This window comes from Adiantum capillus-veneris, chromosome 27 (assembly GCF_014529385.1).
Source record: "Adiantum capillus-veneris isolate H3 chromosome 27, ASM1452938v2, whole genome shotgun sequence".
Classification (NCBI taxonomy): Eukaryota; Viridiplantae; Streptophyta; class Polypodiopsida; order Polypodiales; family Pteridaceae; genus Adiantum; species Adiantum capillus-veneris.
In genome coordinates, this window is record NC_140957.1 from 114674894 (window position 1) to 114686395 (window position 11502).

Genomic DNA, 11502 nt, shown 5'->3' on the forward strand with positions numbered 1-11502 from the left:
AGCAGGTTATTTTTTGAAAGGATTGAGAAGCAGCTTAAAGGGAGCAGTAGCTAGCATTGATATTGCTGGAGGTCTGGATGACCTTGTTACTGCTGCTGCAAGGGTGGAGAAGAGACTTGGCATGACCAAGGCAAAAGGAAAAGAAGACAGTGACTCAGATTCAGAAGAAGCATCTGAAGACACAGATTCCAGTGGGAACTCAGATTCAGACTCACCATCAGACAGTGATGAGGAAACAGAAAAAAGAAAGAAGAAACAGAGCAGTAAGAAGAAGAAAGTCAAGCAAAAGCAGAGCATTGAGCAAGATTTGGTAGGCAAACTTAAAAAGTTTGGTTATTCTGTTGTAGCACCTAAAGAAAAAGTGTATTGTCACATTTGTGAAAGGGATGGACATAACACTGCTAGCTGTTGGTACAATCCAAAGAATAGAGGGCAGACAGCACCTAACATAGGAAGAGGAAGACCAGAAGTTGGAGCCAATCAAGCAGTACCATTTAGGGGAAGACCACCATTTCCGAGGGCAAGACCTCCTAGACCTCCTTGGAGAGAGCAGGAGAACAATAATAATAGGAGACCCTGTGTGTACTGTGGTGCACCAGATCACTGGGTAGGTCCCAATTGTGCTTTATGGGTGAAGCATAGGGAAGAAAGGGGAATGCCCATTGTGAGATATAATCAGCCCAATCAACCTGGAAATTAGCAACAACAGCAACAGCAACAGCAACAGCAACAGCAACAGCAACAGCAACAGCAACAGCAACAGCAACAGCAACAGCAACAGCAACAGCAACAGCAACAGCAACAGCAACAGCAACAGCAACAGCAACAGCAACAACAACAGCAACAGCAACAGCAACAGCAACAGCAACAGCAACAGCAGCAACAGCAGCAACAGCAGCAACAGCAACAGCAGCAGCAGCAAAATCAGCCAGCAGCTCAGGCAAATGTAATCTTGTTTGATGTGTTTTCTCAGGATGAGCAGATTCAAGATACTGACCAAGAACAGGAGTAGCAAGGGAATGAAGAGGAACATCAATGGGCTTGTGATTGTAACCAATGTGTGCAGGAGGATCATGTTGAAGTTCTAGCAGTGACTAGGTCTAAGGATAAAGCACCTTTGGATTGGAAGGAGCAAAAAGGGGTAAGAGATCAAGTTACAAAAAGGATTGCTAAACACCAGGCAAAGCAGGTGGATGTTGAGGATGACCCAAATGAGAAGCAAGAGCATAATAATGGGAGTAAGGAGGTGGAGAATAAACAGGATAAGGACTGGTTTGAAATACTTATTAGCTCACCTCTTCAATTATCTTTGGATCAGTTGTTGCAATTGGTTCCAGCTTTCAAAGACAGATTGTTCAGAAAGCTGCAGAACCTGAATGGACTTGGCACAATGGACAGGCAGTTGTCTCCAGCAGTAGCAAATAGAATTGATCCAGCAGATGTGGACTTTGTGGTACCAGTTATTAAAGTACACTTTCTTGGAGAAAATTTTGATGATGTGTTATTGGATGGAGGCTCTGGGGTGAATATTTTACTAGAGGCAGTGTACAAAAGAATGGAGTTGGGAGCTCTGGCTCCAGCACCTTTTCAGGTGAAAATGGCAGACCAATCTAGGGTGCAACCTTTGGGAATTCTCAAAGCACAGGAAATTCAGGTGTCAGGATTATCCTTTTTTGTTAATTTTGTTGTACTCAGAATGTCAGACTCAGCAGCTGCATATGAAATGCTGTTAGGAAGACCTTGGTTCAGATTGGCTAAAGTAAGACAAGACTGGGGAGAAAATGTTGTCATATTGAAGAAAGGGAAGAAGAAAGTAACCATACCTATGAGGGGAAGGAAGATGGTTCCATTAAGTGAGAAACCACTGTTTGCTCAGACTATTAATTTTGCTGATGAGGTCACAGATGACCAAGAGGAAGAGTTCTTGATGGCCAATACAACTGTTGTACCTGTGTTTGAAGTAGATGTGGAAAGCATGTTACAGCAAGGTACGGAACAGGATGAGCCAGATACAGGTTTAGCACCAGGACAGACAGTGCAGGGTAAGGAACTGTAACAGTTGGTGGACCAGAAATATGCTATCTCTGTTAAGGAACAGATTCAGCAGGAAGAAAAGGAGGCCAGGGATATGGCTGAGAAAATTTATGAAAAGAAGTTTGGGGCATCTAGCAGGGTAGAAAAGGATGAACTTCAGGAGCTGAATTTAGGAACAGAGGTAGAACCAAGAATGGTCAAAGTGAGTGCACACATTCAAGGGGAATTTCTGGCACAGCTGTTGCAATTATTGGTTGATTATAAGGATGTGTTTGCTTGGGATTATTCTCAGGTGAGAGGCATTGACCCAGCACTACATCAGCATAGGATTAATTTGAAAGAGAGTGCAAAACCAATTGTGCAGCAAAGATATAGAATGAATCCTAACTTTGCCAAACAGGTGAAGGAGGAGCTTGATAAGCTCTTGGCAGTAGGGTTCATTAAACCTGTACATGAAGTATCATGGTTGTCTCCTATACTGGTTGTGCCAAAGAAAAATGGAGCCTTAAGAGTATGTGTGGATTATAGAAAATTGAATGTAGCAACCATTACTGATCCCTTTCCTATGCCATTTTGTGATACTGATCTCTTTTGGGAGGAGGCTTATCCTGTAGACATGATATCCACCTCATCATCCACGTCAATCAAAGGTATGGTAGGATCAACGCATCTACCCCACTTTTTCAACGACATTAGATTCAACCACTTGGCATTGGGTGGCAAATCTAACAACTTTATGAGTCACCAATCTACAAAGAGGCACGGGAGGGATCATCAGAATGCTCACGAGCCTTACAATTTGAAGGTTATGGATCTATTCTCAAGTTGCTTAGTCGGATCTAGTGTTCGGGAAAAATCAATTTCACAAACATACAAAAATCCCTTCAAGACAAATCTGAACCGGAAATTTTACAATATTGGCTAATATTTTTACAAAATTACACTATTTTCCATGTATTTTAAGCGAAATTTTCTCCTTCTTGCCCTCCCCTCAACCTGCTACTTTGATTTTGCAACCAGCTCAAGCCTAAGCTGAGGCACACTTTTCCCGAACACTGGTCGGATCTGATGTCTTCAGTGATACCCTCTTTTGAAATTGGCGTCCCTTGCAACCTTGCCGCCTGCAAGCTCGATCCCGTGCTCTTCTCTCTCCAACAGCGCCGCCTCCTCAAATCCCTCCATTTGCTGCCCTGTGACTGCCCATCCTGAGTTTCTTAGCCTTGCCCAACCCCTTTTATTGCAGCTTAATGGGCCAACCTTGAAAGTGCCCCCTTCTGGTTGCACCTCGGCTCCCTTTCTCTGCGCTCACATCTAAGCAGGGCCCTAGCTCTTCAGGGCTCTCTCCTTGCTTCTCTGAATGAGCGACGCAGTGCCCGGTATGCAGACTCTCTTGTGAGCTCGCTCCTCTTAATGCCTCTCTTAGCAGCCCCCCTTTCTCTGAAGTTGGCGGCCCCCGGCCCTTTTTGAATGCCCCTTTGCTTCTCTGGCGCACATCGCCGCTCACCCCCTCTCGCTCTCCTTTTTTTGCAAGCTTGTGCAGGCTTCCAGAGCCTTATCATGAGCATCGCCTCCCATGCTCCCTTTCCCCTTCCTCTCTCTTGTGAGAGCTTGCTTCTTCTCAGCTCTCTACTCCAGCGCTCACAGAGTCTCCCTTATTCCTTATCCTAGTGTAGGTTGCAACCTACTGTCCTCAAGCTGTCGGATGACCTACAACCCCCTTTGAACGACCATTAGCCAACCCTCTCTCTTCAAAGCTTCTGAATGGCATGCCTAGCTCCTTATAAGCCGCCCTCCTCACTTCCTTTGATTTGGTTGCTTTAACAGGTTCTCCTTTCCTTCAGATGGTGCCCCTTCATACATCCCCTTAGCACCTCCACTCTTCAGCCCTTTCTTCTCTGAGTGGCCCGGGTCCGATGGCTCCCCTCCTATGAGGGCCCGTGTAAAGCTCTCCCTCTCTTGAAGATTTCTGCTCCTAGGAGCGACTCTTCCTCTCTACCAAATGTAAATCAAATGAAAAAACATCTTTATATTTGTCAACACTGATTAAGTTCATTACATTAAAAAACAAAAAATTAGACTGTTTATCTTGACGTATAGAGAAAGTAGACAAGCAATAACACCAATAAATAGGGTGGGATCTACGATGGGGGCATTGTGGGTTGTAGATCTTAGTGGTGGCGTTAAAAGTAATCTAGGGTACCTTAGATTCTTAGATTATTTTTTATTATAAAAGTTAATTTAGTGTACCTTAGATTACTTTTGGCCGTCGCCTTTGTGTATACATTTATAAGTAAATTAGGGTCCCCATGTTTCAGAACGCGTGTATGACGTAGTGGTTAAGATATGGGCTTCTCATGGATATAGTCATGAGTTCAAAACCCACGTCCACAAAAGGGGGTATCCTAGATTACTTTCAAAACATAGGTACCCTAGACTACTTTTTACAAAAGTAATCTAGGGTACCCACATTCCAGATCTACGGCCCACGATCCCGCGGTCGTAGATCCCACCCTCCCATGCCTCTGCCACTTAGTCTCGAGGGTCAGCCTGAAATTCGAGAGTGCTATGTTGATAACTACACTTTGAGCTAAAAGACCTTCAAATGACACCTAGATTTTAGATATTCAAATTCCAAAGTTAGATGCCAAATATCAGATCTAATGAAATGAATAGAATCAAACTTCAAAATACCACACGAAAAAGTTAGATAAATCTCTGAACTGAGTTGAAAGGCTTAATTCAAATGACGCTCAGACAATTGGATTTTAAATATTCAAATTCATGATTGGTTCAAAAGTACAACTCTAGAAGTACAAACATTACTACACTTAATGCTCAGTTACAAGATGATACAAGAGTTTTGACAAACCATGATAGATACAAACATGCTTGGAGAAAGACTAGTGACCAAAATGAAGGTATTGGGTCCTATGGATAGGTGCTTGTACTCAATTTTGACTAAGTATATAGCTACTTAGACCCTAGTAGCTACTCATAACTTCACTAGGTAACTTGTAGAAGTGGTTTTTGCGTACACTATGTTATAGAATTGATATTTTATTATTTATTGCAGCTGACAGGTGGAAAAGACTAGACCCAGCTTCGCCTATGCGAATGGATATGTATATCATGTACATTTTATTATTCAAGTGCTCTTTTATGAGCTTTGGCCATTTATGACCGGCCCGCGAGTTTGTAACCAATTTGACCATTCAAGAAACTATATAACAAATACGTGCAAGAGGGAAATGGTCACTCTTGCACGGGGGGAGATTGCACCCAGCGTCGTCTTATTCTTCTCTTCCCTCCTCTCTTCTCTCTCGTCGTGTTAGGCGTAGCACTCCGCTCTAGGAGGTGCGCCTGCACAGGATCTCTTGCTCTCTCTCGCTCTCTTTCCCTCTCTGTTGTGTTGTGCTCGATTATGGATTTGCGTGAGTCGACAGGTACGTAGATTCATTCATTTTCATCTTGCTATGTGCTATTTTGAGTATTTTGCAGGGCAGCCAGGCTTCCGACTGTAGCAGTGGTATCAGAGCACGAGGCTACGATTTGGGTAACAAACAACTTGGCATCCAAGTAAAACTCCATGATTTGCCTTTGAGGAATATAGATCCTTGAGATTCTACACTATAGATAAGTTACTTAAGCTTTTCTACTCCTTTGAATTTTGTTGTTTTATCTCTCTATGATTCTGACAAAATATTTCTAGATCTTAATATTAATCTTTTATCATTTTAAGAGAGTTAGTGTAATCATATTAATTATAGATAATAAGTATCTGTCGGTGTTTATTATAAGAATACTTATGGCAAGATTGTTTCAGTTTATAGAATTGGTTTAGAAAATCAAGTGGGCATATGGGATTAATAATAATAATAATAATATCAAATAGAACGTAGAGGTAATTAGAGAAAGTATTAAGTTACTAGGAACTCCTCGAATGATTAGATAAACCTTGTGTTACAAGCTTAAGCAAAAGAGTGTTAAGATAATAGATATACGAATTCGATGGGTAGTAGAAGAATGGAGGAAGCACGGACCAGGGACACACTCTCAGCTCTCAGCTCCAGGGGATGCTTTCTAGCAGAAAAACCCCTATGAGGTGCTGCCTTCAAATTCCACCAAGACGGGAACACCTGCAGCCGCACATGTCGCCATCCAATAGCTGAGGGCGCTATCAACCTTGACGTCCGTAGGACAGAGCCCACGTCAACCTCGTCATCGGGCACGTCACGAACTTTGGCTACCGTTCGTTAAACACCCACAGCACTGAGCGTTCTCTGTCTCTGGCCAAATGGCAGTGCACCCACACTTCCGCCTCTTACTCTCTCTCTTAGTACTCTCTCTTGCCGTATCTCCCTCTCAACCACTCGCACGCGCAAGTTTGCAACCTCCTCTTTTTGCATGGTTTTCACAACCAACAGCCGGATATCACCTACCACCTCATGCAGCAACAACAAGTGGCTCTCTGTCTCCTCCTCTTGCAGAGTAGACTAACACCAGTCTCTCTCTTTCTCTCTCTCTCTCTTTCTCTCTCTCTCTCTCTCTCTCTCTCTCTTTCGAGTGGCGACCCAAATCTCTCTCTTACTCCCGACGACTCCAACTCCATGTAGCGGTTGTCTTTCTCTCTCTCTTTGGCCCACTGGCAGTCCCTCACACACACCTCTCTCTCTTTGATCCATGTCGATCAATGCTCCTCTCTCTCTCTCTCTCTGTGATATCGGCCATCCAATCTCTCTTTCTTTTCTTTTTTTTGTGTGCATGCTAACATTAGCTACTTGTTTCTCTCTCGACTCTCAACAACCGCTCCCACACATAGACACACACACCAGACGACGTCAGGCCATCATCATCTGCAACCCTCCCCCAAGTTCTGGCTATGGTGAGCTCCTGGAGCGCGTCTCCTCCCTGGAGCAGTCTGTCCAGAAGCTTCTTTCAGAAAAGAAACGCTCAAATTCTCAGTAGCATCTGTTTCATTTGGAGCAGCAACATGAGACTTTCTCATCTCCCAGGTTGCGAGTGCCTTACCCTTCCACATTTGGAGTGACCAGTGCTTCCGTACCTTCCGTTTTCCAGATGCCCCTGCACTATCCTCGATTCTCACGTGCGGACTATGAGGCCATGGAGGAGTGGAGGCTCGCTCGTTTGCTGGAAGAGTATGGTCTGCCTATCCCTTCCACTCTCGCTGATATGCGCGAGCTTGCCATTGGGAACTTTCTATGGGAAACATAGAAACGCTGACAAACTATTTACTCTTAGTCTTTTCCATCAGTAAAGGGTAAGGTTCCATTTCCTTATATGTCATTCAGATTTCATGGATTCGCATGTAAGATATACATGCACACACATCACCTTGGAGAGTCTTTTGTTTGGCGGCTTTGAAATTTTTCTCTGATGAAGGTTATTATCTTCATAGAAATTGGTATCAGCTGTTTGTGTTTGCCTATAGTGGGAATGTTATATGCCTTGATTTCCATTGCTGCTGGTTTTCTTATGTCGGCTGCCTGTCCTTGAAGAACAATGTGTTAATTTGTGTGTAGCTTTATGTGGTAGGTGTCTGCTAGCAGTGTTCAACCTTTAATGTGCTATCATTTGCTTTCCTGGCTTGATCATTCAAGCATGCTCCATGCTTTCAGGAATTTGTTACCTACAAATGTGGATGTGCAAGGAATTATAGGAAAGTGTCGTTTCTTCCCACGAGGCTAGTTTATGTTCCAATAGCAGTAACTGCAACAAGATTATGGAATGGCAATGCTGTGAATTGGGCTTGCCCAATGTCGAAAATGCTTCAGCTGAATTGCTTACAGAAATCTATGAGCAGAGGTTACTGTACTACCAGTGGATTTGTTTACATTATGCACAAGACTACATTAATTTGTTGCTTTCTATTTTGAAAGCAATGACTTCTTTGTATCCATTGCTTATGTAACCTAATGTAGAAAGAGTTCTCTCATAACTAGGTAAAGGGAGCAGAAAGCTTGAAGAGATGGACACCTCCAAGAAGCGTCAGCAAGGCATGCCCCTGGGCACTTGGGAGCACTCTCTTCTCCCTCTCTTCCGCAGGTCGCTGTTTACAGAGGCGGACATTAACGAAACTCATCAGCGACTACTGCGATACTTTCTCAAACTGATTTCAATAAACGATCGTAGGAATTTTTTTTAAAGGTTTAGTCTTATTTTTAAGAATTTCACTTTATTTCATTTGATTTTGTACCCCACATTGTATTAGATCCATAAGTATTCTATTAGTTTGTTCCCATAGGCCTTTGGAAGCCGGATGATAAAACATTTCATTTCATTTCGCTCTCTCTTCCCTCTCCCACTACGACTCTTTGTAACGACGAACACAGATGAAGCTCTCCAATAAGCATACAATAGCCTTTCGGACATCACCGGGTTGCCAAGCATATTCGGACATCGACAACGCTCCTCAGCAACCAACTTCTTAACATCGCGCCTGCCGACCATCCCGGGCATTGAGATGATCATGATGATGATGATTTCAGTCTTCCGATATTAATTTAGTCTTTTAATTCAATTTTTCACTACACTTCATTTTATTTTGTACTCGACATTGTATTAGATCCATAAGGATTGTACGAGTTTGACCCCATGGCTTTTAAAGACGAGTAATATAACTTTTCATTTCATTTCTCTCTCTCTCTTCCCCCCAATACCACTACCTACAACGATGGACAATCACGACGCTCTAGATGCAATACTTCCTGCAACAATGCTAGAGCATTGACGATGACGATGATGATTTAATTTTACAGTCAGACTCGATGCCCTTTAGTGTATTTTAATTTCTTGAACTTGTAAATTCCCCATTACCTCTTTTGCTTGCCTTAAAGAACAGTCACAAATTTACACAAGTTTAGTGTAATTACCAGTGATAGCTTTATTATATTTGACCTAAAACCGCTCGAATTTCAAGTTTGAACTTATTTTCAATGATTAGCATAGAATGTATTTTTTCTACCTTGTCAAAAATCACTTAGCAGAGCATGCAAATCCAATCAAAATTCATTACACCATCGCTATAGACTGTCGTTGCCAATTCCATTCCTATAAATACTCTGCCTATTATGTATGATGATGTTATATCAACCATTAGAATGAGGATCAAGACACATAAGTAATTATCTACTAAAAAGGAGAAAATTGCTCTCTCCTCACTATCTGCATGAGACATTATGTCAGTTATACCCATTAGCAGTAATGTAATTTACTTAGATTTTACTTTGATTGCTCTATAATTATCCTAAACGTTGAATCATCGGGATAGTGAAATTATTGTTGCATATTACTCGATATTGTTTCATCTATTTGTTTCTGCATCCCACCCCTCCCAATGTTTCTAATACTCATTGATATAAGAGTTTGATAAATCCATGCTCATTCTATTTAATTTCTTTCAAGTAACTCTATTTACATGCGTTTTCACAAGACTATACCTAAGCAATTTTTCAATATGTAAGAATATCATCGGTTATTTTTAGAAGAGGGAGCTTCTTTACTTGTTCGCATATGTTATAAGCTTCAAAATCTATTGTTTCTAATATCATGGCTCGTACTTACTTTGATTGAAATCTTTACTGAGATGACTTGTCACACCACTACTTACATGAGCTCAGTTGGTGTGTGATGATCGCTAACATTTGGTACATGCTTCCACACTCCAGTCTATTCCAATTTCATTCAAACAGGTCTTTTATTTTCCACTTTGTATGTCTTGTCTAATCCATTGGTCACAAGCACACAGATTCGCCGATTTAGGCAGTGTGTCAATGCTCATCCTAGTGCAGATTTAGGCAGTACACCAACAAACTGCAGATTCATAATTTTCTTCACCAAATGCAGATTCGCCGATTTAGGCAGCACGTTTTATTGGTGTAGATTCGCCGATTTAGGCAACACCAACCACGAAATCATGCTACAGTGGCTGGCCACCACTGTAACTGGCATGATTTTGTTACCCGGGTACATCATGAAAGTGACTTGGATTTGGACTTATATTGTGGAATTGGAATTGGATTGGGATTTGATATCTGATGATTATTACAACAATGTTTATGTGATGAGACTTGACATTATGAGATTGATGATGAGTGTGACCAATGATATCCTGATTCATCAGGGTATGACATATACTGCTTATTCTAGTGGTATGGGACACTAGAATAGGTAGTATGTGGATGACGACAGGCATAAGCAATGTTGTCTAATTTTATGGAATTTTTAAACTATTTGATACAGATTTCTAATCATTGTTTTTGACAAGTATTGTTTGCAGATTTTTTCGCAACTGAGGACAGTTGCTTTCCAACAGAGAGGTATGTTATAGAATTGATATTTAATTATTTATTGCAGCTGACAGGTGGAAAAGACTAAACCCAGCTTGGCCTATGCGAATGGATATGTATATCATGTACATTTTATTATTCAAGTGCTCTTTTATGAGCTTAGGCCATTTATGACCGGCTGGCCAGTTTGTAATCAATTTGACCATTCAAGAAATCTATATAACAAATACGTGCAAGAGGGAAATGATCACTCTTGCACGGGGGGAGATTGCACCCAGCGTCGTCTTATTCTTCTCTTCCCTCCTCTCTTCTCTCTCGTCGTGTTAGGCGTAGCACTCCGCTCTAGGAGGTGTGCATGCACACGCTCTCTTGCTCTCTCTCGCTCTCTTTCCCTCTCTGTTGTGTTGTGCTCGATTATGGATTTGCGTGAGTCGACAGGTATGTAGATTCATCCATTTTCATCTTGCTATGTGCTATTTTGAGTATTTTGCAGGGCAGCCAGGCTTCCGACTGTAGCACACTATCTCCAAGGGTAGGTTCCCATTATCTACACCCTTCATAGATGCAATCACCTATGCTTGTACCTTGAAGACATGTGGCTTTATGCTGCTATACAACCACTCATGCCCAAGAATTGTATTGGCTTCTCACATGTTCATAACCTAAAAATTGATGCTCATAGGATGGACCTGTCTTCCAATGAAACATCCTTTACCATAGTGCCCCAAACACTTGAGCCTTGTCAACCTTGCTTAAGAGACTCTGTATAGCTTTGTGTACTCTTTGTTTGTGGAAGCTTCATCCACTTCACCAAAGAATAATTAAGAAAGTTATGTGTTGCACCGTTGCTGATGAGTATACACACCTTGTGCCTATTGATGTAGCCATGCATGTAGGCTAGTCCAGGTGGACCCACTAGCTCCTGTCACATTGAAGCTGTAAGGAAGCACTCATGTGCTTCTATGGAGTGAGAGACTTCTACCTATGGAAACTTTCAAGATGGATTTAATTACACTAGCTGGACATTATGTAGGGCCTTGCCTTGTCTCTTTGTCATTTCCCTTGGCTTTTTCCTACTCTATGCTTTTGTTCAAAGGGAAATCCTACTTGGTGTGCTTGTCAAAAAGGCACTTAAACACAGGTTATCTTTCTTTGCCCTAGA

The 11502-nt window shown here is 42.0% G+C and overlaps 1 pseudogene; it reads left to right on the forward strand.

The window, feature by feature from the left end:
- Positions 1–6795: 6795 nt before the first annotated feature.
- Positions 6796–8197, forward strand: LOC147422605 (uncharacterized; annotated as a pseudogene).
- Positions 8198–11502: the final 3305 nt, after the last annotated feature.